Source organism: Carcharhinus amblyrhynchos, chromosome 1 (genome assembly GCF_965287045.1).
Source record: "Carcharhinus amblyrhynchos chromosome 1, sCarAmb.v2.hapA, whole genome shotgun sequence".
Lineage (NCBI taxonomy): Eukaryota > Metazoa > Chordata > Chondrichthyes > Carcharhiniformes > Carcharhinidae > Carcharhinus > Carcharhinus amblyrhynchos.
Window position 1 is genome coordinate 110,706,161 of NC_137324.1, and position 21,135 is coordinate 110,727,295.

At 42.4% G+C, this 21,135-nt stretch overlaps 1 protein-coding gene across 2 annotated transcripts in view; it reads right to left on the minus strand.

Annotated features, from left to right (window-relative positions):
• arhgap24 (Rho GTPase activating protein 24) overlaps positions 1–21,135 on the minus strand; it is a 619,498-nt gene that overhangs the window by 476,705 nt on the left and 121,658 nt on the right. Inside the window, exon 1 of one of the 2 annotated variants that reach the window (XM_080191092.1) lies at positions 8,439–8,455. The exons of the other annotated variant lie outside the window; for it this stretch is intronic. The gene's annotated coding sequence lies outside the window, so the exon portion shown is untranslated. Of the gene's footprint in view, positions 1–8,438; positions 8,456–21,135 lie in introns of those variants that run through there. 2 annotated transcript variants of the gene reach the window in all.

Sequence of the window (21,135 nt, forward strand, 5' to 3'; positions counted from 1 at the left end):
GTCCATGCCCCAGAGGATGCTGGCCAAGGGCATCTCAGGCAATCGGGTGTGGAAGGCAGCAGGCCATCTCCACTTCTGATGTGTGTCCTGGGAGTACACCTAGATGCGGTGGGAAGGCTCAGAAGGTGAAAGAGTTTTGGGGACACAGAGTGGGCAGGAGTGAAGTTAGGCACTGATAGTTTTGGGTCAAAATAAATGATCACAAAAGTATAAGTCACCTTATTGAAACCTCTTGGTTACAACATTAAAGCCTCTTTGACCCTCCTCCCACTGGGATAGGTTCCCACCCCATCTGGAGACAATTTTTCCCACAGGCAAGGCAAACAGTAAGGCCCACTCAGACAATAGTGACATACACCCAGGCAGGACTCTATCATTAATCAGTGAACACAGGATCCTAGCTAGGGACAAAGGGATGTGGATCCAACCCCCACTCGCATGTGAGCCCAAGAGTCAGCATACTGGCAGCAGACAGACATAAGCATCAGGGTTTTCCTCACAGCATGTCATCATCAGCCTCCTGCATCGACATGCAGCAGGCAACCTCCCGTGGTAATGAAGGAGGTTGTAGAATCATAGAATTCTACAGAAGAGAAGGAGGCCATTCAGCCCATTGAATCTACACCAACCACAATTGCAAGCCTGATCCCCATAGTCCTATGCATTTACCCTAGCTAGTCCTCCTGACACTAAAGGGCAATTTTAACATGGCCAATCCACCTAACCTGAACATCTTTGGAGTGTGGGAGGAAATAGGAGCATCTGGAGGAAACCCACGCAGACTCAGGGGGAACCTGTAAACTCCATACAGACAGTGGCCCGGAAGGTGGAATTGAACCCGGGTCCCTGGCACTGTGAGGCGGCAGTGCTAACCACTGTGCCACCGTGCTGCCCTGGATCATGAATGTCTTTGGCGGGGGATGGGGGGTGCGGGGTGCGGAGGGCAAGTGATTGGGTGATTGTTGAGCTGCCGGACAGTCTTAGTGTGCAAAACCGGGAAGCAATGAGGGCATCCCTGGTCCTCCTGCCCAAGCAAACCCTCACCCCTGCCTGGCCTCCATCCTCCAACTAATCTTCAGGCTCTCCCTCCATTCCCTTGTGGACTTTTAAGTAGTTGATCCTACTGTTACTGGTTGATTTAAAATGTAATTTTTATTTTTTATGACTGAAGATGAGTATTATTTAATGTATAAATGAATATAGGTTTTGTAATTTGTTCTGAATCTGTGAAACTACTATTTAAATCTGCATTATTTAATTATATAACTTTGTGTGTGGCATGTTTATAAGTGTTCATATGTTTTAATTTAGAATATGGAAACTGAAAATTTAATTGGGAAGATGAGAGGTCAGAACTTCCCAGACCATGATTTGGATTACTGCACAAAATTGAACAAAGGAGAGTTCACATTTTGGATCGTGGAAAACTGAAATGTGTTTATCATTAGTATTCTTCTGCCTTACTTCATTTATAATTCTCATATTTAACTGTTCTGATGTTTGAATAAAGCAAACTTGAACTCATTCTAACCTCTCATAGTTTGTGTCTCCAGCTCAGGTATGCAGCCACTCAAAAGCAACTGCTTTCTGATACCTTAAAGAACGTAGAGGGAAAAAAACTGCCAGCGGTGCCTTTGAAAACCTCTGTTTTTTTCTTATTTAAACACGAAAGAAGTGCCTATAAAAGGCCTTGAAAAATTACAAGATTGCTGCTCAGGTAATGAGAAAGAAGCCTTGCATTAATAATGCCTTACACAACCACTGGGCATCCCAAAGCAATTTACAGCCAATGAAGTACGCTTGAAGCATTGTAACTATTTTAGCGAAAGAAAACAAACTGGGTAAATTAAACAAACAAATTGAACATAACTTTAATTTGATTTATTATTGTCACATTTATTAGTATACAGTGAAAAGTATTGTTCCTTGTACACTATACAGATAAAGCATACTAATCATTGAGAAGGAAAGAAGAGAGTGCAGAATGTTGTGATATAGTGATAGTTAAGGGATAGAGAAGATCAACTTAATGCAAGGTAGGTCCATTCAAAAGTCTGATGCCAGCATGGAAGAAGCTGCTCTTGAGTCAGTTGGCATGTGTCCTCAGGTTTTTGTATCCCTTTCCCCACTGGAAGAAGATGGGAGAGATATGTCTGGGTGTGTGAGGTCCTTGATTATGCTGGCTGCTTTTCTGAGGTAGTGGGAAATGTCAATGGGTGGGAGGCTGGTTTGAGCGATGAACTGGGTTTCGTTCACGACCCTTTGTAATTTATTGCAGTCTTGGACAGAGCAGGAGCCATGCCAAGCTGTGATATAACCAGAAAGAATGCTTTCTGTGGTGCATCTGTAGAAATTGGTGAGAGTTGTAGCAGACATGCCAAATTACCTTATTCTTCCGAGAAAGTAGAGGAGTTGGTGTGCCTTCTTACCCATAGTGTCTGCGTGGAGGGACCAGGACAGGTTGTTGGTGATCTGAACATCTAAAAACCTGAAGCTCTCGACCATTTCTACTTCTTCCCCATTGACATAGACAGGAGCACATTCTCGACTACGCTTCCTTAAGTTGATGACTATCTCTTTCCTTTTGTTGACATTGAGGGAGGTCTGACCCACAATGGTGGTGTCATCAGCAAACTTGAAAATCGAGTTGGAGGGGAATGACAATAATCATTCAGGCATGGTGCCTGGTTTTTCGTTGGTACTGGGATGATGGACATCTTCTTGAAGCAGTTCAGGATCTCAGATTGGTGTAAAGAGAGGTTGATGATGTCTGCGAATACTCCCGCCAGCTGGTTCGTGCAGGATCTGAGTGCTTGTCTGGGTATTCCATCCAGGACAGTTGATTTCTGTGGGTTGACGTTTGAGAAGGCTGCTCTGACGTCAGCAATTGGTGACCTCGGATACAGGTTCATCAGAGGCCTCCAGGATGGGGACATGTTCTCACTGACCTCTTGCTCAAAACGGACATAAAAGACATTGAGCTCATCAGGGAAGAATGCATTGGCACCAGCAATTTTACCTGCCTTCATCTTGTAGCCCGTAATGTCTTGCAGACCTTGCCATAGCCGACGGGAGCCTGTCTGGCTAGTCTGGGATTCTAGCTTGGTCCAGTACTGTCTTTTGGCATCTTGTATGTATTTCTGGAGATCATATCTGGTTTTCTCATATAAGTCAGGGTTGCCTGACTTGAATGCTTCAGACCTGGATTTCAGCAGGCAGTGAATATCCTTGTTTATCCATAGTTTCCGGTTGGGAAACACATGGGTTTGTTTCTTTGGCACACGGTCTTCTACACACTTACTAATGAAGTCAGTTACTGTAGTGGTGTAGTCGTTCAGGCTGGTCACAGAGTTTTAAATACTGACCTCTCCAACTTGGATACGGCCTGTTGCTCTGTTAAATTTTGCCATTGTTGCACTTGGCTTTCACTCGGTTGATCAGAGCAATATTGTACTAATCCCCAAATTCTTCTATCCTTAGAGGTTCTCTAATGCAGATGGCAGAAACTCTTCACAGCAAAATTATAGACTTCAAAAATGCAGGTTTATAATTTTGATAGTGAATGAAAGGAGGCAGCTTTAGCAATGTAAACACAAGGAGCTGACCCGCAGTTGTTCTCTCACATCCAAAATACACAAGAGATAAATGTAAACGTTCTTTATTGCTGCCTAATCACCTTGCTGTTTGGCAAGATCCCACTCAGTCTCTATAAAAAGGCAGTATATGTATTATCTGGATGTTTCAGGTGTTATATGTTACAACATATCAACTCAGCAGTTGACTGATCTACCAGGTCTTCAATCCTTACCGGCCTAATGCTTTATGCTGCTTACCCAGTGTTAGTAAATGCACATACACAGTGACAGAGTGCACTGAGCTCAGCAAGCAAGCTATCATAATACCCTCATATCAATGAAAATAGGTAAAAGATGTGCACGTTAGCTGGATTGGCCATGCTAAATTGCCCCTTAGTGTCGGGGAACTAGCTAGGGTAAATGCATGAGATTATTGGGATAAGGCCTGGATGGGATTGTGGTCGGTACAGACTCAGTGGGCCGAATGCCTCCTTCTGCACTGTAGGATTCTATGAAAATTCACTAAACTTGTCAATGTCATTATTCTAAGTTAAAGACAGTTAAATAATCTTCATTTAGGGCCGCAAGGCATTTTATTTGAAGAAGAATTTTAGATTTTTGTGCAAACTGATAAACGATGAACTGCTGAATAACATGGGGGCAGCTGAGGAAAAGGAAAAAGCCACTAGAAGATGAAAACAGCTGCCAGACCACACAGGATCAAAAAAGAATGATGATTCTGAATGACTGCTTCCTCCTCTATTTACAAGGGAAATAATAAGTGACATGCCCTCCCTGAACAAAGATACCCCAGTGAAATGACTAATTCCATCATTAATAAGACGGAAATCCAAGTCACTTTAAAACAAATGAATTCTCTTTGACAGAAAGTATTATCTTATGTGCTGAGAAACACTTGGGAGGTGGTCTGTGGGACACTAACAATCATTACGATCAATAGACATCAATATGGAAGTCCCAGTAAACTGAAAACCGACTATTCTGTTGCCCTTGTTCAAAAATGGTAATCGGCTGATCACAGAGAACGTTAGCGCCAAGAGTTGTACCACTATCCCATCTAATCTAATGGAATGGAATTGATTATTATGAATAAACTTGAGGAGCATCTGTTAAGCAAGTCAAAATTGATTCAAAAGGTGCCTTGGATTCTTTAACCTTGATTGAAGCCTACCTCGGAGAAGGTCTCAGCAAATTAAAACAACAAAGAAGATATTGGAAAATTATTTTCGACACTGAATGAATGACTTAAAAATCTCCTGTGTGAGACTTGAGTTAGGAGGAGTCTTCAAATAATGGTCAGATTGGTCTAACTTTGTTTAGATAGAAAGTTCCTGATATCAATGTCCAACTTGCATATTATTGGCTCGAGCCCTAATTCTGTGCTCATAATGCAATTTTTTTTAAAATTCCAGATTTTTAAAAATACTCTTAACTCGTTTATATATTTCTAAAAGTCCCAGTCTCACTAGTCTTCACTTCATAGTTGAGCGGAATGGTGGCACAATGGTTAGCACTGCTGACTCATAGCACCAAGGACCCAGATTCAATTCCCAGCTTCAGTCATTGTTTCTGTGGAGTTCGCACATTTTCCCCATGTCTGCTTGAGTTTCCTCTGGGTCCTCCTATTTCCTCCCACAGTTCAAAGACGTGCACGTTAGGTGGATTGGCCATGCTAAATTGCCCCCTAACGTCAGGGGGACTAGCAGGGTAAATATATGTGGTGATGCGGATACGGCCTCAGTGGGATTGTGGTTGCTGCAGACTTGATGAGCTGAATAGCCTCCTTCTACACTGTAGGGATTGTATGATAATGCTGCAAAGGGGGAATCTACCTGGTGGTTTTTCAAGTATTCAAGGTATGATTTGTCCAAAATTCCATGAAGTTTAATCATAACTTCCCATGATTTACATTCCATTATTTACTGCTATAAATCAACATCATATTGTCTATTGTGCTCTGAAGAGTCATATGGACTCGAAACATTAACTTTTGTTTCACTTTCCACACACGCTGGCTGACCTGCTGAGTTTTTCTAACATCTTTCTGGTTTTTATATCTTTGGTAATTGCTACATCGCATCGATCAGTCAAGTACACCCCTGGAAAGGAACTTAATTGGCCCATCAAACTCATTCTCTTCCACAGACAATTTACAAGCTGCCTTATGATCTACTTCCATTAGCTAAAAACTAGCTATTTACTTATATAATATATTATTCCTCAGTGATCAAGCAAAGTCTGACACCAAAATATAGTCCCTGTTCCAACATTAGCGTCTTCATTGTTACAATGTAGCTGTGAATTAGTGAGGTCAGTTATAGACAATTGTCAATGATAGTATCACTAAAATATTTGATATTCAAATATATCAGTATATTGGAATACATTCACCGTGTCGCTTGTTTGTGATGTTTTTACAATAGCAAATGAATGATTGTGCAGCTGATCCAACTCCTTAATAGCAAAAAAATACATAAAATCAAGCACCATTGTTTACAAATGTTTGTCAAGAGGAAGCAAATTTTATTCAAATGTATCATCAAGTGACTCAACTAGATGTGACGGACTTCACATATTCCAGCTGTCTTCTTCATTCTTGTGTTTCAAACTGAATCTTTCTTTAATAAATAGAACTGCACATGGGGAATTCAATTGTAATTTAATTAAATAAATTCAATCCAGGGAATTAAAAACCATCAGTAAAGATACAACAAACTCACAATACGCAACAGAGTGAGAAACATGGCAATTTATCATCTGTCACGATTGCATTTCTTCCATCTATTAGGACAATCAACTATTAACATTCAGGATTATCAAATAAATGTGATAAATAGTTGGCCCTACTAAAATCAATGAAGCTTTTACTCTAGTTCTCAAAACACACATTTACTAAATCACCAACACTTTTGATTACTTGTCTGCATTAAACCTCAGGTTCAAATTAGTGCAAATCTATGATCGAAAATGCAATTCATTTTGCACAGTGCAAGGCAAACAAATTGATTTTTTTTTCTTTACTGCATCTTCCTGCTCCATATTTTAATCAGTACCAGTCCATATTTAACCATAAGCATTAATGCACCTGAATCAGATCTGAAGATGAGTCATTTTAAACTTGAAATATTAACACTGTTTCTTTCTCCACGGATGCTGCAAGATCTGCTGAATTTTTTCAGCATTTTCTGCTTTTAATGCACTTATGTCATTTGGGGCAAAGAGACAAGTAAATTGTTTAAGAAAGATGGCTTGAATTATAAATTTTATTTCCCTGTTTAATCAAAATGGATAAACTAATGGAAACTTGCCATATACATGAATATTTATTTATCAGTGTTTCATTTATCAAAATCTTTCCCATGACATTATAATTACAGTGATTCCTAGTTTCCTTGTGAAGCAATAGAATGGGAGAGTAAACTAGGTGGACCAATGAGGAATGGCGCAGCACTGATAGTCCTCAGATAAGGAAACCAAAACCGCACACAACATTGCAGATGTGGTTTGGCCACCTTTTCCATTTTACTTCTGCGCCAGACAGGAATAAACAATTGTTGTAGTTCACCCATGCACTCTTTGAATGTTTGCCATTGCCTATTCACCATCATCCCTTTAAGTAATGTTTCCTAATCCATCATAGCCAACTTGTGACATCTTGTATGCTTAAGTGCACATTCAATATTTATCAGCCATACTCAGGAAAAGCTTCAGATGTAGCACAAAATTTAACATTCATCTCAGTACACCCATTCACTGGCTGCCCATTCCAATACCCCAACCCAATTTCATGCCAATCACACACTAAGCTAATTGACATCAAGGTCCTCAACGCCTTCAGGGAGACTATCCTGGCTCTGTGGGCTGCTGATCAATCACAGGCTGGCAGCACTGACACTGCTGAAATGGTCATTGCTAATACAGCAGAAGGCCCAGGCTGAAGCATACCACTGAAGCCCTGGAGGAAAGGCACTTGAATTGGGCTCACTGAGGAGTCAGGGAGACCTCAGCAAGAGTGTGGTGCTGCAGGGAGGTGGGGGGTGGGGTTGGGGGGGGGGAGGGGGGGGCAGGCTGGAGGGCAGGAGGATGTGGGGGCTTAATTTAGGAGCAGGCAAAGCTCTTCCTAGTTAGGTGACTTTGCTACCCAATTCATTTCTCCATTGAGCATGGGTTTCTCAAGTAGGAGGGACCTCCCAAACCCCATGAGGCCGTAGACATACCTACCAGTCTACCTTGCAGGTTGCCCACATGAATGCTAGTGGCTGTGGGCAGCTTAAGAACATCAATTAGTCTCCAGGTGGAAAGTCTGTCCTCGATCCTTCCCACCCTGGACTTAGCGGACAAGAGTCGGGAAAGCAATGTGGTCTCCACCATGCATCTTTTTCCCAATTATATGGGCCACCCCACCTTCCAGCCCGCCTTTGGGACATGACATTAAACTTTGTCCAGAAGTTCAAAGTTAGTTCGCACAACATGTACTCTCTTCCAATGTTTATTTTATTCTTTATATTAAGATACATCTACTTAAAGATGTTTGATGGTGCAACATATTGAATTCTAAAAGGGGAGCTCCATGAACAATATGAATGTGATCTGTGCCATTATTTCTCTAAATACTGAATTACCCATCACAGGCATGCTGCATGAAGAAGTACCATACACAGGGCAAGCAGATGGAAACTGGGTGTCTTTTCCACAGCTACCAGACACTTGATTCAAATGGGATTTGAATTGGTCTGGAAACCTACCAACCCTCTTGATCAGAGATAGTACATTTCCAATGACAGTTCTTAGAAAAGAGAAAATAGAGTGTACCTTAAGAACAAAAATGAGATTTAAACCCACCTACTTGCACCAGTGTTAAAAATGAGTCCAACATCATGTATTTCCTAGCATTCTGCAACACTTTCTCACATAATCTCCCTTCCATCTTTCTTCACCCCTGTAAAATTAGCAGAATAATTAACCCTGTTTTTTTTCCATAAATTTACAAAGCTTCTCGTCTAAACCATATTCTGTTATCCACAAAAACAGACTAATCAACATAAATTCTATGAGAAAGATTGACTGGATTTCCCCACCCACCGCTTGCCCCCTGCATTGAGTTTTCTGATAGCAAAGGTGGTTTGCTACTGGGGCATTGGGGGGTCTTCTGGTCCCACCAAACTCAATGGCCATCTGCACTGCTCACCAGCTGCCCCATTGGGGAACCCATATTGTGAGATCACATTCAGCGGGAAAGGCCAGAAAATCCATCATTGAAATGAGGGCACACAATTCAAGTGTATCCATACCAAAGGACTTAGGAGCTAATATTCACTGCAAGTTTCCAATCAATGTAATTCTGTCATCAACAAATTAATTAGAAACAGAGTAAATCTTCCATAACTGTGCATAATCAATTGTGTCATGCTATGCACCTAACTCATCTCATTGCCTGAGGTAAAGTTCTTCATAAATATGTTTCATAGAACATTGAACAGTACAGCACAGTACAGGCCCATCAACCCTCAACGTTGTGCCGAGCTATGTCCAAACCCAAGATCAAGCTATCCCACTCCCTATCATTCTGGAGTGCTCCATGTGCCTATCCAATAACCACTTGAAAGTTCCTAAAGTGTCCGACTCCACTATCACAGCAGGCAGTGCATTCCACACCCCAACCAGTCTCTGAGTGAAGAATCTACCTCGGACATCCCGCCTATATCTCCCACCATGAACCTTATAGTCATGCCCCCTAGTAACAGCTACATCCACCTGAGGAAATAGTCTCTGCATGTCCATTCTACCTATCCCCCTCATCATCTTATAAACCTTTATTAAGTCGCCTCTCATCCTCCTCCGCTCTAAAGAAAAAAGCCCCAGCTCCCCCAACCTTTCCTCATAAGATCTACCCTTCAAAACAGGCAGCATTCGGGTAAATCTCTTCTGCACTCTCTCCAATGCTTCCACATCCTTCTTATAGTGAGCTAAACAGGACTGAACACAATATTCCAAATGTGGTCTCACCAACGTCCAATATAGCTTCAGCATAACCCCATGGCTCTTAAACTCAAACCCCCTGTTAATAAACGCTAACACACTATAAGCCTTCTTCACGGCTCTATCCACTTGAGTGGCAACCTTCAGAGATCTGTGGATATGAACCCCAAGATCTCTCTGTTCTCCCACATTCCTCAGAACCCTGCCGTTGACCCTGTAATCTGCATTCAAGTTTGTCCTACCAAAATGAATCACCTCGCACTTATCAGGGTTAAACTCCACCTGCCTCTTTTCTGCCCAGCTCTGCACCCTATCAATGTCTCTTTGCAGCCTACAACAGCCCTCCACCACATCCACTACTCCACCAATCTGGGTGTCATCAGCAAATTTACTAACCCACCCTTCAGCCCCGTCTTCCAAGTCATTGATAAAAATCACAAATAGCAGAGGACCCAGCACTGACCTCTCTGGTACACCGCTGGTATCTGGCCTCCAGTCTGAAAATTTTCCTTCCACCACCACTCTCCGTCTTCTATGAGAGAGGCAGTTGTTTATCCAATCGGCCAAATTTCCTTCTATCCCACACATCCTTATCTTCTTCATGAGCCTACCATGGGGAACCTTATCAAATGCCTTACTAAAATCTATGTATTCGACATCAACTGCTCTACCTCTGTCCACACGCTTAGTTACCTCCTCAGAGAATTCAATCAAATTTGTGAGGCAGGATTTACCCCTCACAAAACCATGCTGACCATCCCAGATTAAACTGCTTCCTTCCAAATGGTCATAAATCCTATCTCTCAGGACCCTTTCCATTAACTTACCGACCACCGAGGTAAAACTAACTGGCCTATAATTACCAGGGTCATTTCTATTTCCTTTCTTGAAGAGAGGAACAACATTTGCCACTCTCCAGTCCTCTGGCACAATCCCCGTGGACAGTGAGGACCCAAACATCAAAGCTAAAGGCTCCGCAATCTCATCCCTTGCCTTCCAAAGTATCCTAGGATGTATCCTATCTGGTCCAGGGGGCTTATCGACCCTCAGGTTTTTCAAAATTGCTAATACATCTTCCCTCAGAACATCTACTTCCTCCATCCTATCAGCCTGTATCACACACTCATCCTCAAATACATGGCCCCTCTCTCCTTAGTGAACATTGAAGAAAAGTATTCATTCAACACCTCACCTATCTCTCCTGACTCCATGCACAAGTTCCCACTACTATCCTTGACTGGCCTAACCTCACCCTGGCCATTCTTTTATTTCTCACATCAAGAGTAAAAAGCCTTGGGGTTTTCTTTTAACTGACCCGCCAAGGACTTCTCATGTCCCCTCCTAGCTCTCCTAAGCCCTTTCTTTAACTCATTACTAGTCACCTTATAACCCTCAAGTAACCCAACTGAACCTTGTCTTTTCATCCTTACATACGCTTCCTTTTTCCTCTTAACAAGACATTCAACCTCCTTTGTGAACCATGGTTCCCTCACTCGGCTATTTCCTTCCTACTTGCCAGGGACATACCTATTAAGGACACGCAGTATTTGTTCCTTGAAAAAGTTTCAATTTTCATTTGTGTCCACACCTGACAGTTTCTGTTCCCATCTTATGCTCCCTAATTCTTGCCTAATTGCATCATAATTACCCCTACCCCAATTATAAACCTTGACCTGCCGTGTGACCTTATCCCTCTCTAGTGCAATAATGAAGGATACCAAATTGTGATCACTATCTCCAAAGTGCTCTCCTGCAAACAAATCTAACACTTGGCCCAGTTCATTATACCAGTACCAATGTGGCCCCACTCTTGTCGCTTATCCACACTGTACAAAAAGTGTCCCATCCAAACTATCCGACCTATAAAGGTTCCAATCAATATTTGGAAAGTTAAAGTCACCCATGATAACTACCTTGCGACCTCCACACTATCCATAATCTGCTTTGCCATTCCCTCCTCCACATCTCTATTACTATTTGGGGGCCTATGGAAAACTCCTAACAACGTGATCGATCCTTTGCTATTTCTGACTTCAGCCCATATTACCTCAGTAGGCAGATCACCCTCGAAATGCCTTCCAGCAGCCGTTAAACTATCCTTGATTAACAATGCTACTCCTCCACCTGTTTTATTGCCTTCCCTACTCTTACTGAAGCATCTATACCCCGGAACTGCCAACAACCATTCCTGTCCCTGTTCTAACCAAGTCTCCGTAATGGCCACAACATCATAGTCTCAAGTACCAATCCACACTCCAAGTTTACCAATTTCAATTTTCAAAGATTGTCAAGCAGAACTTGAGAATGTTCCTCCATCCTCATATCTCTATGATTCAACCCTGGCCTACTTTACATAGAAACATAGAGTAGGCTATTCAGCCCTTCTAGCCTGCTCTGCCATTCATTTTGATCATGGCTGATCATCAAATCCAATACCATGATCCCCCCTTCCCCCATATCCCTTGACCTCTTTAACCTTTAGAGGTTGATATAATTTCTTCTTGAAATCAGATAACATTTTGGCCTCAGTGAATTCCACATATTCACCACCCTCTAAGTGATGAAATTCCTCCTCACCTAAGTTCTAAAAGGTTTGCCCCTTATCTTCAAGCCATGAGCCCTTGTTTTGGATTTCCCCATCATTGGGAGCATTCTTTCTAAATTTACCCTGTCTAAACCTGTTAGAATTTTACAAGTTTCTATCAGATCCTCTCTCACCTTTCTAAACACCAGTGAATATAATCCTAACCGACTTAATCTCTCCTCACATGACAGACCTGCCATCCCAGAAATCAGCATGGTAAACCTTCACTGTACTGCCTCTACAGCAAGAACATCCTTTCTCAGTTAAGGACTCCAAAACTGTGCACAATACTTCAGGTGTGGCCTCACCAGCTCCCTACACAATTGCAGCAAAACATCCTATCCCTATACCCAAATCCGCTCGCTATGAAGGCCCACATTTGCAATGTGTCCTCTCTCGGCAGAGGAATACTGTTTGATCAGCTTAGCCAATTCACAACCACATATAAGTACCATGAACATAGATAAACCGAAACAAGAATTTATAGCTCTTGGATAAATTGACGAGGACATGTTGATAATACAGCTTTGATACCTTTGCTTCAAAAAAAAATTGTGAATCAGACACTTCAAGCAAAGTGACAAAGATGATGGTGAAACTTGAAGCTATTAAAGTACAGAGAAGGATTCGAAATTGAAGTTGTTCATGCTGGAGAAAAAAATATTGAGACAAGACATAATCCAGGTTTTTGAAGTGCTGGAAGGCGTAAGTTATGCTCTTGTATAAAGAGGTTAATTAGTGAGGCTACGCTCACAGAATTAAAGAATTTGTGTGCAACCCTCAAGCAAGACTTAACTTTCAAAGATGATCTCCTTATAGATTTCTAGCAAAAAGGGACAATACTGTGTTGGAATGGGCAATAAATGCAGTCATGATGTGGGTATGCCAGCGTTGGACTGGCGTAAACACAGTAAAAAGTCTGACAACACCAGGTTTTAGTCCAACCTATTTATTTGATAATATACTCACAAGCTTTCGAGGGGACTGCCTCTTCATCAGGTGAATCACCTGATGAAGAGGCAGTCCCCTCGAAAGCTTGTGAGTATATTATCAAATAAATAGGTTGGACTAAAACCTGGTGTTGTCAGACTTTTTACAATAAATGCAGGCCAGCCAACAATGTTCATGTCCCACAATGAATAAAAAAAATTTCTTTAAGGAAACGTTAGATTAATAGATGGCCAAGAATTGGATTGAAAATTAAAAAATACCTGCATAGATGATCAAATATTTTATAGAACACAATGAATCTAATGTTGCTAGGACCATGGAAATGTCATTTGTCGAATTAAACTTGTCAAAATTGGAAGATTTGGTTGTAGGATTAGAAGCATATTTTGGAGGTCTGTTACTTATTTTAGCAAGTAGACAAGAAACTTGGCAGATTTTGCTTTCTTAGAACTTTTACATGAAGTTAATCACGTCTCCCAACAGATTAAATAAGTGGGATACGGTCCACAAGAAGGAAAGAACATAAGCAATAGGAACAGCAGTAAGTCACCTGACCTCTTGAGACTGCTCTATTTTCCATCATAGAACAAGTTTGAACTGGAATGTGAAAGGAGCATATCTGTTAGGCTAAATTACCTCTTGCCCATTTTATATTCTCTCACATTATAATCCATTGTCTGCTCTTCCCAACACCTCCAAATTAATCCTCACCTTGATATGGGCTAATTCCAATTGTGTTTCCAAACAGTTTTCAAATGTTTAACAATATACCTACAATGTTCCCCGTGCTTCGGATTAGTAACACTCACACAGGAGTACCGTTAATTGTATCATCTTTAGCTTCTCAACATCCCCTTTCACATGTGAAGATTTATTCAGGTGCAGGAGGTGGAACTAATTTCCTACTTCACTTAGTCTCTAGCTAATGGTCCAAAAACTGCATTTTCATAACATGACTGGTCCAAATGCCATCTCTGTGCAAGATTAGCATTGTAAATGTAAATACATGTTGTGAAATCAGCAGCCTTGAAAATAACTGAAGCAAGAAGTATGTTCTTGGTGCCAGCAGTTAGCAATGTGACCACATGAGAATTTGTGTTTTTCTTCAAAGAAATTCCTTTCAAATTAACCCTGAGTACATAAACGAAAGCCTGGTGGAGTTCGAGTTAATGAAATGTTATCAAAACTGACAAGTCGGTAATTGGAAAAGGAATATTGCAATTTGGGTGTAGAATAAAAAGCAGAAAAAACAAGCATTCATAATTTCCAATCATGGCAAAGAAACTCAAATTTAGCTCTCAAAGGTCAAAACTGAATATTGCACTGAAGGAAAATTTGACAACTTTGTAACTTTGATTCACTTTTCAATATTGATTTAACCAGTCTCATATTAATATTTATATTGAATGTTCCTCTTTGGAAGCATTCTGTCTGTGCTAAGAGCAGTACCAGCGAATCACTTATAGCAGTCATTTTCATGGTAATTATTTTATCATAATTGCAAGCACCCCATTTCCACATTGCATTCAATAAAATTTAGTTGCACATTCACAAGAATTCCAATATAACCTTCAAATGATTTTGACATTAAAAATAAAAAATGCTGGAAAAACTCAGCAGACCTGGCAACATCTGTGGAGGAAGAAACAAGAGTTAACATTTTGATTCCGTATGACTCTGCAGTGTTATTTTGTCCACAGCTATGAAAACATAAGAACACAAGAACATAAGAAATAGGAGCAGGAGTAGGCCATCTAGCCCTTCAAGCCTGCCCCGCCATTCAATAAGATCATGGCTGATCTGTCGTGGCTCAGTTCCACATTCCCGCCCTCTCCCCATAGCCCTTAATCCCCTCTCTTATCAAAAACCCATCAACCCGCGTTCTTAAAAATATTTAGCGAGGTAGCCTCCACCACTTCAACGGGCAGAGAATTCCAGAGATTCACCACCCTTTGAGTGAAGAAGTTCCTCCTCAACTCCGTTCTAAAACGCCCCCCCTTTACCTTGAGGCTGTGCCCCCTAGTCCTACTATCCTTTCTGAGCAGGAAGAGTCTCTCCACCTCTATCCTATCCATCCCATTCATCATCTTATACGTCTCAATGAGATCTCCCCTCATTCTTCTAAACTCTAACGAGTACAAGGCTAGATAATTCAGCCTCTCCTCATAGCTCAACCCCCTCAACTCTGGCATCAGCCTAGTAAACCTCCTCTGCACTCCCTCCAAGGCCAAAATATCCTTGTGTAAGTACAGTGCCCAAAACTGCACACAGTACTCCAGCTGCCTGCAACTTTGTTCAATTTTATTTGTGCAACATAAAATAGGGTTTACTGCCTCCCATTATAAGAAACTATTCTTCCGTTACAAGCCTACCATTTATACTCTGCTTGAAAATGTTACCATTTATTTTCTTATTTTGATCAATGCAATAGGAGACTGTAAATGGCAGGAGGCTGAGAATCCACAGCTCATGAATCTGTCGATTAAACTGGGCGTCATGATCATCGCTGCAGTCCTAATTCCACTGGAGTACATGGTGGTAGTGGAATGACACTTCATTCACGTGGGGCTAGTGGGCACCTAGAACACCAGAATTATATCAGGGGCATTTAATAGCCATATGCTGCTGGAAACTCTATTAAATGTCCGTGATATAATTCTTGTGGTCTGGGTGTCCACTAGCCCCATGCAAATGAAATGTCATTCCACTAACATCATGTACTCTAGTGGGATTAGTACTAGAGTCACACAGATCAAAACATTAACTCTGCTTCTCTCTCCACAGATGCTGCCATTCCCGGATCATCAGCCAACCCTGACCCAATCCTGAAAATGAAGCTTCTTAATGTAGGAACATCGGAATTGCCATAGGCCATTCAGCCCCTCACCTCCACTATTGAATGACATTACAGCTGATCTGCAACCTATCTCAATATCGTTAATGTTGTTAAGAAATGTGGTCAACAAAATGTATTGATTTCAGATTCAAAATCATAAGAATTTATCTAGCTTCAATTTACTGAAGAGAGTTCTTAATCTTCTACTGTCTTTTGCATGCAGAAGCACTTCACTCCTGAAATGGCTGGCTTTCATGTCTCCCCAATCAGTGGAAAAACTTTTCTCGATCCCTTCTCAATCTCAATCTACCAGTTCCCTTTAATCTCTTGAAAACCTTGAACAAAGTGCTACTTAAATTTCTAAAATGCCAGGAAATTAAACCATAGGTTGTTTAATCTGTCCTTGTAATATAATCCTTGAAGTCTAGTCAATCTTTCTTGCTTTCACTCCAAGACCAATATATCCTTCCAAATGTGGTGCCCAGAACAGCTTACTATATTCCAGGTATGGTCTACCCAGGGGTTTGTACAGCTGAAGCATGACTTCTATCCATTTTATTTTAGTCCTCTCAATATAAAGGCTAGCAATCCATTAGTTTTTTTGATAATATTGTTCATTACTTTATTGATTATATTGATTAGAAAAACTTCCCTCAATTTTATGAAGTTTCTTCTGAAGAAAGGTATATTTTGTTGCACTGGGCATAAATAGTTTCTAGTTATATTCATGTTAGAGCCAGGAATCGTAAGTAGTCTCACAACATCAGGTTGAAGTCCAACAGGTTTATTTGGTAGCACAAGCTTTCGGAGTGTTGCCCCTTCATCAGGTGAGTCCTAAGGAAGGGGAAATGCTCCAAAAGCTCATGATACCAAATAAACCTGTTGGATTTTAACACGGTGGTGTGAGACTACTTACTGTGCTTACCCAAGTCCAATGCCGGCAACTCCACATCATAACAGCCTGGAATCATGAAGGGGGCCATTTCCCGACCACATTCCTCTCTCTTAGATAAACCCACACACACTATCTCCCCTGCCAGACAGGCAGGGTTGGACTGAATCCGGACCACCACATCCGGAGACAATTCCAAGATGGGTACAGGAGCGGGAGGATACTGGGGGCAGGAGGATACTGGGGGCGGGACGTTACTGGGACCTGAAGATTAGGGGGTCCACCTCTGTTCAGTGGGACACTGGAGATAGGTCACCATGGTGTTGGCTAACCGCCTGGCAGTGGCAAGTGTCCAAGTAGTAAAATTCAGGACCCACCTAGGGACAGTGTGAGGACAGCACAGGATATTCCCAGATTGGAATAATGCCAACAACATCCAGATTTCCAAGTTATTCTGCACATGTACAGATTCCAGGAGCTGTTTTTACCCGTTGGAGATGGGAATCAGGATGCAGGTCCGTTTTTGTGTTAGAAACTGGTTTCTGGTGGAAAACTGCATTTCAGATTGTCATTGGGGTGGGGCTCTAATTGACATGCAGGAATATTTCCTGTTCTAACAGAAGCAAGAATGGAGATGGGCTTCAGACACCCAAAAGGGCCATCACTGAGACTGCTGGTTACCCTGAGAAAGAGAGTTGGTGCTAAAGCTTTCCGCTGTAACACAGTGATGCAAGATGGCACGGGGAGATGGAGGCCTGTCACCCATGAAGAAGAACAGGAAGATGGCAAGAGGAGGTCATCTCATCATGCAGGAGGGGCACAAATCTGGTCAGCATCATCTCCCTCTGCCTCCCATTCCTCATCCTCCCTTACATCCTGCTCCTCTCTTGATAAGCTGTCTTCTCTGAGGGCCTCACTGTCCTTACAGTCTAATTCTCTCTGGAGGGCCATGTTATGCAGAGTGCAGCAGGTCACTGCGATGACCAAGGCCAATATAGGTGGGTATCATAGGACACCACCTGACTGTGCCAAGCACCAGAGCCAGTGCCTTTCACGTGTGATGCCCCATCAGTTGTTGGTCTGATGTGTTTTCTAGCATTGGTAAAGAGGGCCTTTGTCACCTGGGTGATGCATCAGCTGTCTGTGAGTTACCACAGAGGTCCGCAGTGATAGGCTCACACATGTCTATGACCATCTGTCTCAAGAATCACTCTCAGCCATCTGGTCTTTTTGCCTTTGCTTCTAGCTTTGTACTTAGGGCCGTGTCTCCTCCTTCATGTCCTTTGTTCCTCACCTCTGGGTCCTGATGCCAGCATCTCTGCCCTTGCTGTGCAGGCTATTGCTCTTTGCCACTAATGGCCTCAATGTCTGACAGTGCAGCACCCATCACCAACTGTAGCTTTCCCAAGTGCTCAGGTGCAGTCCAAACAGCCTTGTCCAAAGCTCTGATGCCCACATCATGCCGGGTGATGACAGGAGAGTGATAACACCCTGAACCAGAAAAAGTTCTTAATTAAGGCTGCGCCCCTGAGCTGTGATGGGCTGCAGTAACATTACCTTCAAATGGTTAAGCCCTTTAAAGATTGAAAAACAATTTTACATACTTCCTTAAAATTCTTTGACTTGTCCCAAATTTAATGCTCACCTCCGTGCAGCTGGTTTGACACAGTCACAGTTACTGAATGCTGGCCTTCGCTATGAATATTTATAAGGAGAGATGGGCTTTCAGTGAACACACAATGAGTTTAACCGACCTCATACTAGGTGTGTGCCTATTCCCAGGCCCATGCTTCTCCCTGCTCATAGGAAAATTGGGGGAGGAGGGTTTCCAGCTGTGCAAAACCACAGTTAGGAAAATCCAGCCCCAAAAGTTGGTGCCCATTTCAGAAAGACTGCAAAAGCTGACAGTGTCTGTGGTGTCTGACTACCACAAAATCTGGACCATTATCAATATGCAAATATGTTCTACCATACCAACTGGAATCAAAAATATTTTGGTGCTTAAAGCTATTGCATAATAGAGACAACAAGCAAAGAAACATTGGGACATTTCTGGCTTCTATTCAACAATGCAATGTCATTATCTGAAATCTAATTTCATTAAAATCTTAAAGGAATGGCATCATCACTGAACTTGGTTCATGGAGAGAACATTTACTTGTTTAGCAGTGAACAGCACAAACACCATTTCAAATGATGTGAAAAACATCCTCATTTCACATTACTGCATTGTTGGTGTTGATTGAGAATGATGCTGAGCTTTTCCACAATGGAATAGTTCTTCCTTTCCCCTCAAAATGACTTCAGCTCCCTATATCTTTATGATCCAATAAACTGGTGTAAATTATTTGCCCAACATTGCAATCCTACCTACTTCTATTTCAAGATTAAAAAATATTACTTTTCAGGCAACATTTTGCAGGGACTGCTCCCTCTATGACACCCTGATCCACTCCTCCATTGCCCCCAACCCTTTATCCCCTTCCCACATAATCGCAGAAGGTACAACATCTGTCCCTTTTACCTCCTCACTGTTCAAGGCCTCGAACACTTCTTTCAGGTGAAGCAGTGATTCACGTGCATCTCAATTTGGTTGACTGTATTCTCAGCTTCCAATGTGGTGGTCTCTATACTGGGGAGACCAAACACAGACTGGGTGATCACTTTGTGGAACACCTTCACTCTGTCCACAAACATGACCCCAACCTTCTGGTTGCATGTCATTTCAACTCAGTGTCTTGCTGTCATGACCACATGTCAGTTGTTGGCCTGCTGCAATGTTCCAGTGGTGCCCAATGTGAACATGAGGAACAGTACTTCATCTTCTGATTAGGCATGTTACAGCGTCTGGACCCAACGCTGAGTTCAACAACTTTAGACTGTGACCTTTCCACTCCATCGTGACTCCCTTTTTGATTTTTTTGTTTTCTTAGCTTACTTCAATAGCATCCCTCTCCTCCCCCACTGGGCCATCTGTCAATTGTTTTTCAGTTTTGCTTTCATTGAGTGCTGACCTTTGGTTGCCGAATACATTTTGCTATTTTACCTTTATGCCGCTATTAACACTTGTTCAGTCCTAAATGCCACACCATTAACACCCCCTTTTGTCTTGTGTCCTTGACATCCTTGTCAATCACTCCTGAACTCACATCCATCTCTGACCTTCTATTCAGCTTCATTTCTTCCACCCACTCTCCATTTATATAATTCAGTATATTTCTCCCTCTCCAGTTCTGTTGGTCATACGGGCTCAAAACATTCACTCTGCTTTTCTCTCCATAGATGCTGCCAGAGCTGCTGAGATTATCCAGCATTTTCAGTTGTCATTAAAAATAAAGATTGTTCCCAAATTCTTTCCCCTGAACCAGTCAACATAGAAGCGGTGATTTTAACTTGCCCACCCGCTATCAGACTGAAGGGTAGGAAGCTAAGGTTGCCAGTTGGGCTGACTGTTGTCATCTTGAGGCCAGATTTTCACCTAGGATCGGGAAGAATCAACCACCACACTTTGACAACTCACAAAATACACACCTGATCCATTTGTGACTTTGCAAGGTGATTTTGTCTTTTCACTCCTGCCATCATTCCCCCTCCCAAAAACAACACCTCCCCACATGCTCACTCCTGCCTCCCCCCCAGCAATCACACCCCAACTCACCATATCCGCACTCCTGCCTCCCCGTCCCCAGCAACCACACCCCCACTACTGACTCCCCCCCAACAACCACACCCCCACTCGTGCCTCTCCCCCCAGAAACCACACCCCCACACCTGCCTCTTCCCACTAACAACCACATCCCCACTCATGTCTCTCCCCACTAACAACCACACACCCCAGCAACAACATTCTCCAGCAACCTCTCCCCCAGCAACCAAAGCCACACTCCTGCCTCCTCTCAGCAACCACACCCTCACATCCACTCCCACTCCAGCCTCTCTCCCCCAGCAACCACACCCACTCCCCCCAGCCCCTCTTCAACAACAGCAGCTTCCTGACAATTTTGGACAGGCACCCGACTGGCCCAATGGAGATGAGGCCTGAGAGTTAAATGCAGCTGGGCCTAACATTACTGATATTGTGATGATTTGCTGCCTATTCCAACCCTAGCCTAACAAAATGAGGGCTTGTAACCTCAGTTCAGGCAACAAATGCACAGTTGTGATTTTCTATGTGTATCAGGTAGCCTGCTGATAGAATCATCGAATCCCTACAGTGCAGAAGGAGACTATTTGGCCATCAAGACTGCCCCAACTACAATCCCACCCAGGCTCTTTCCATGTAACCTCACGTATTTAC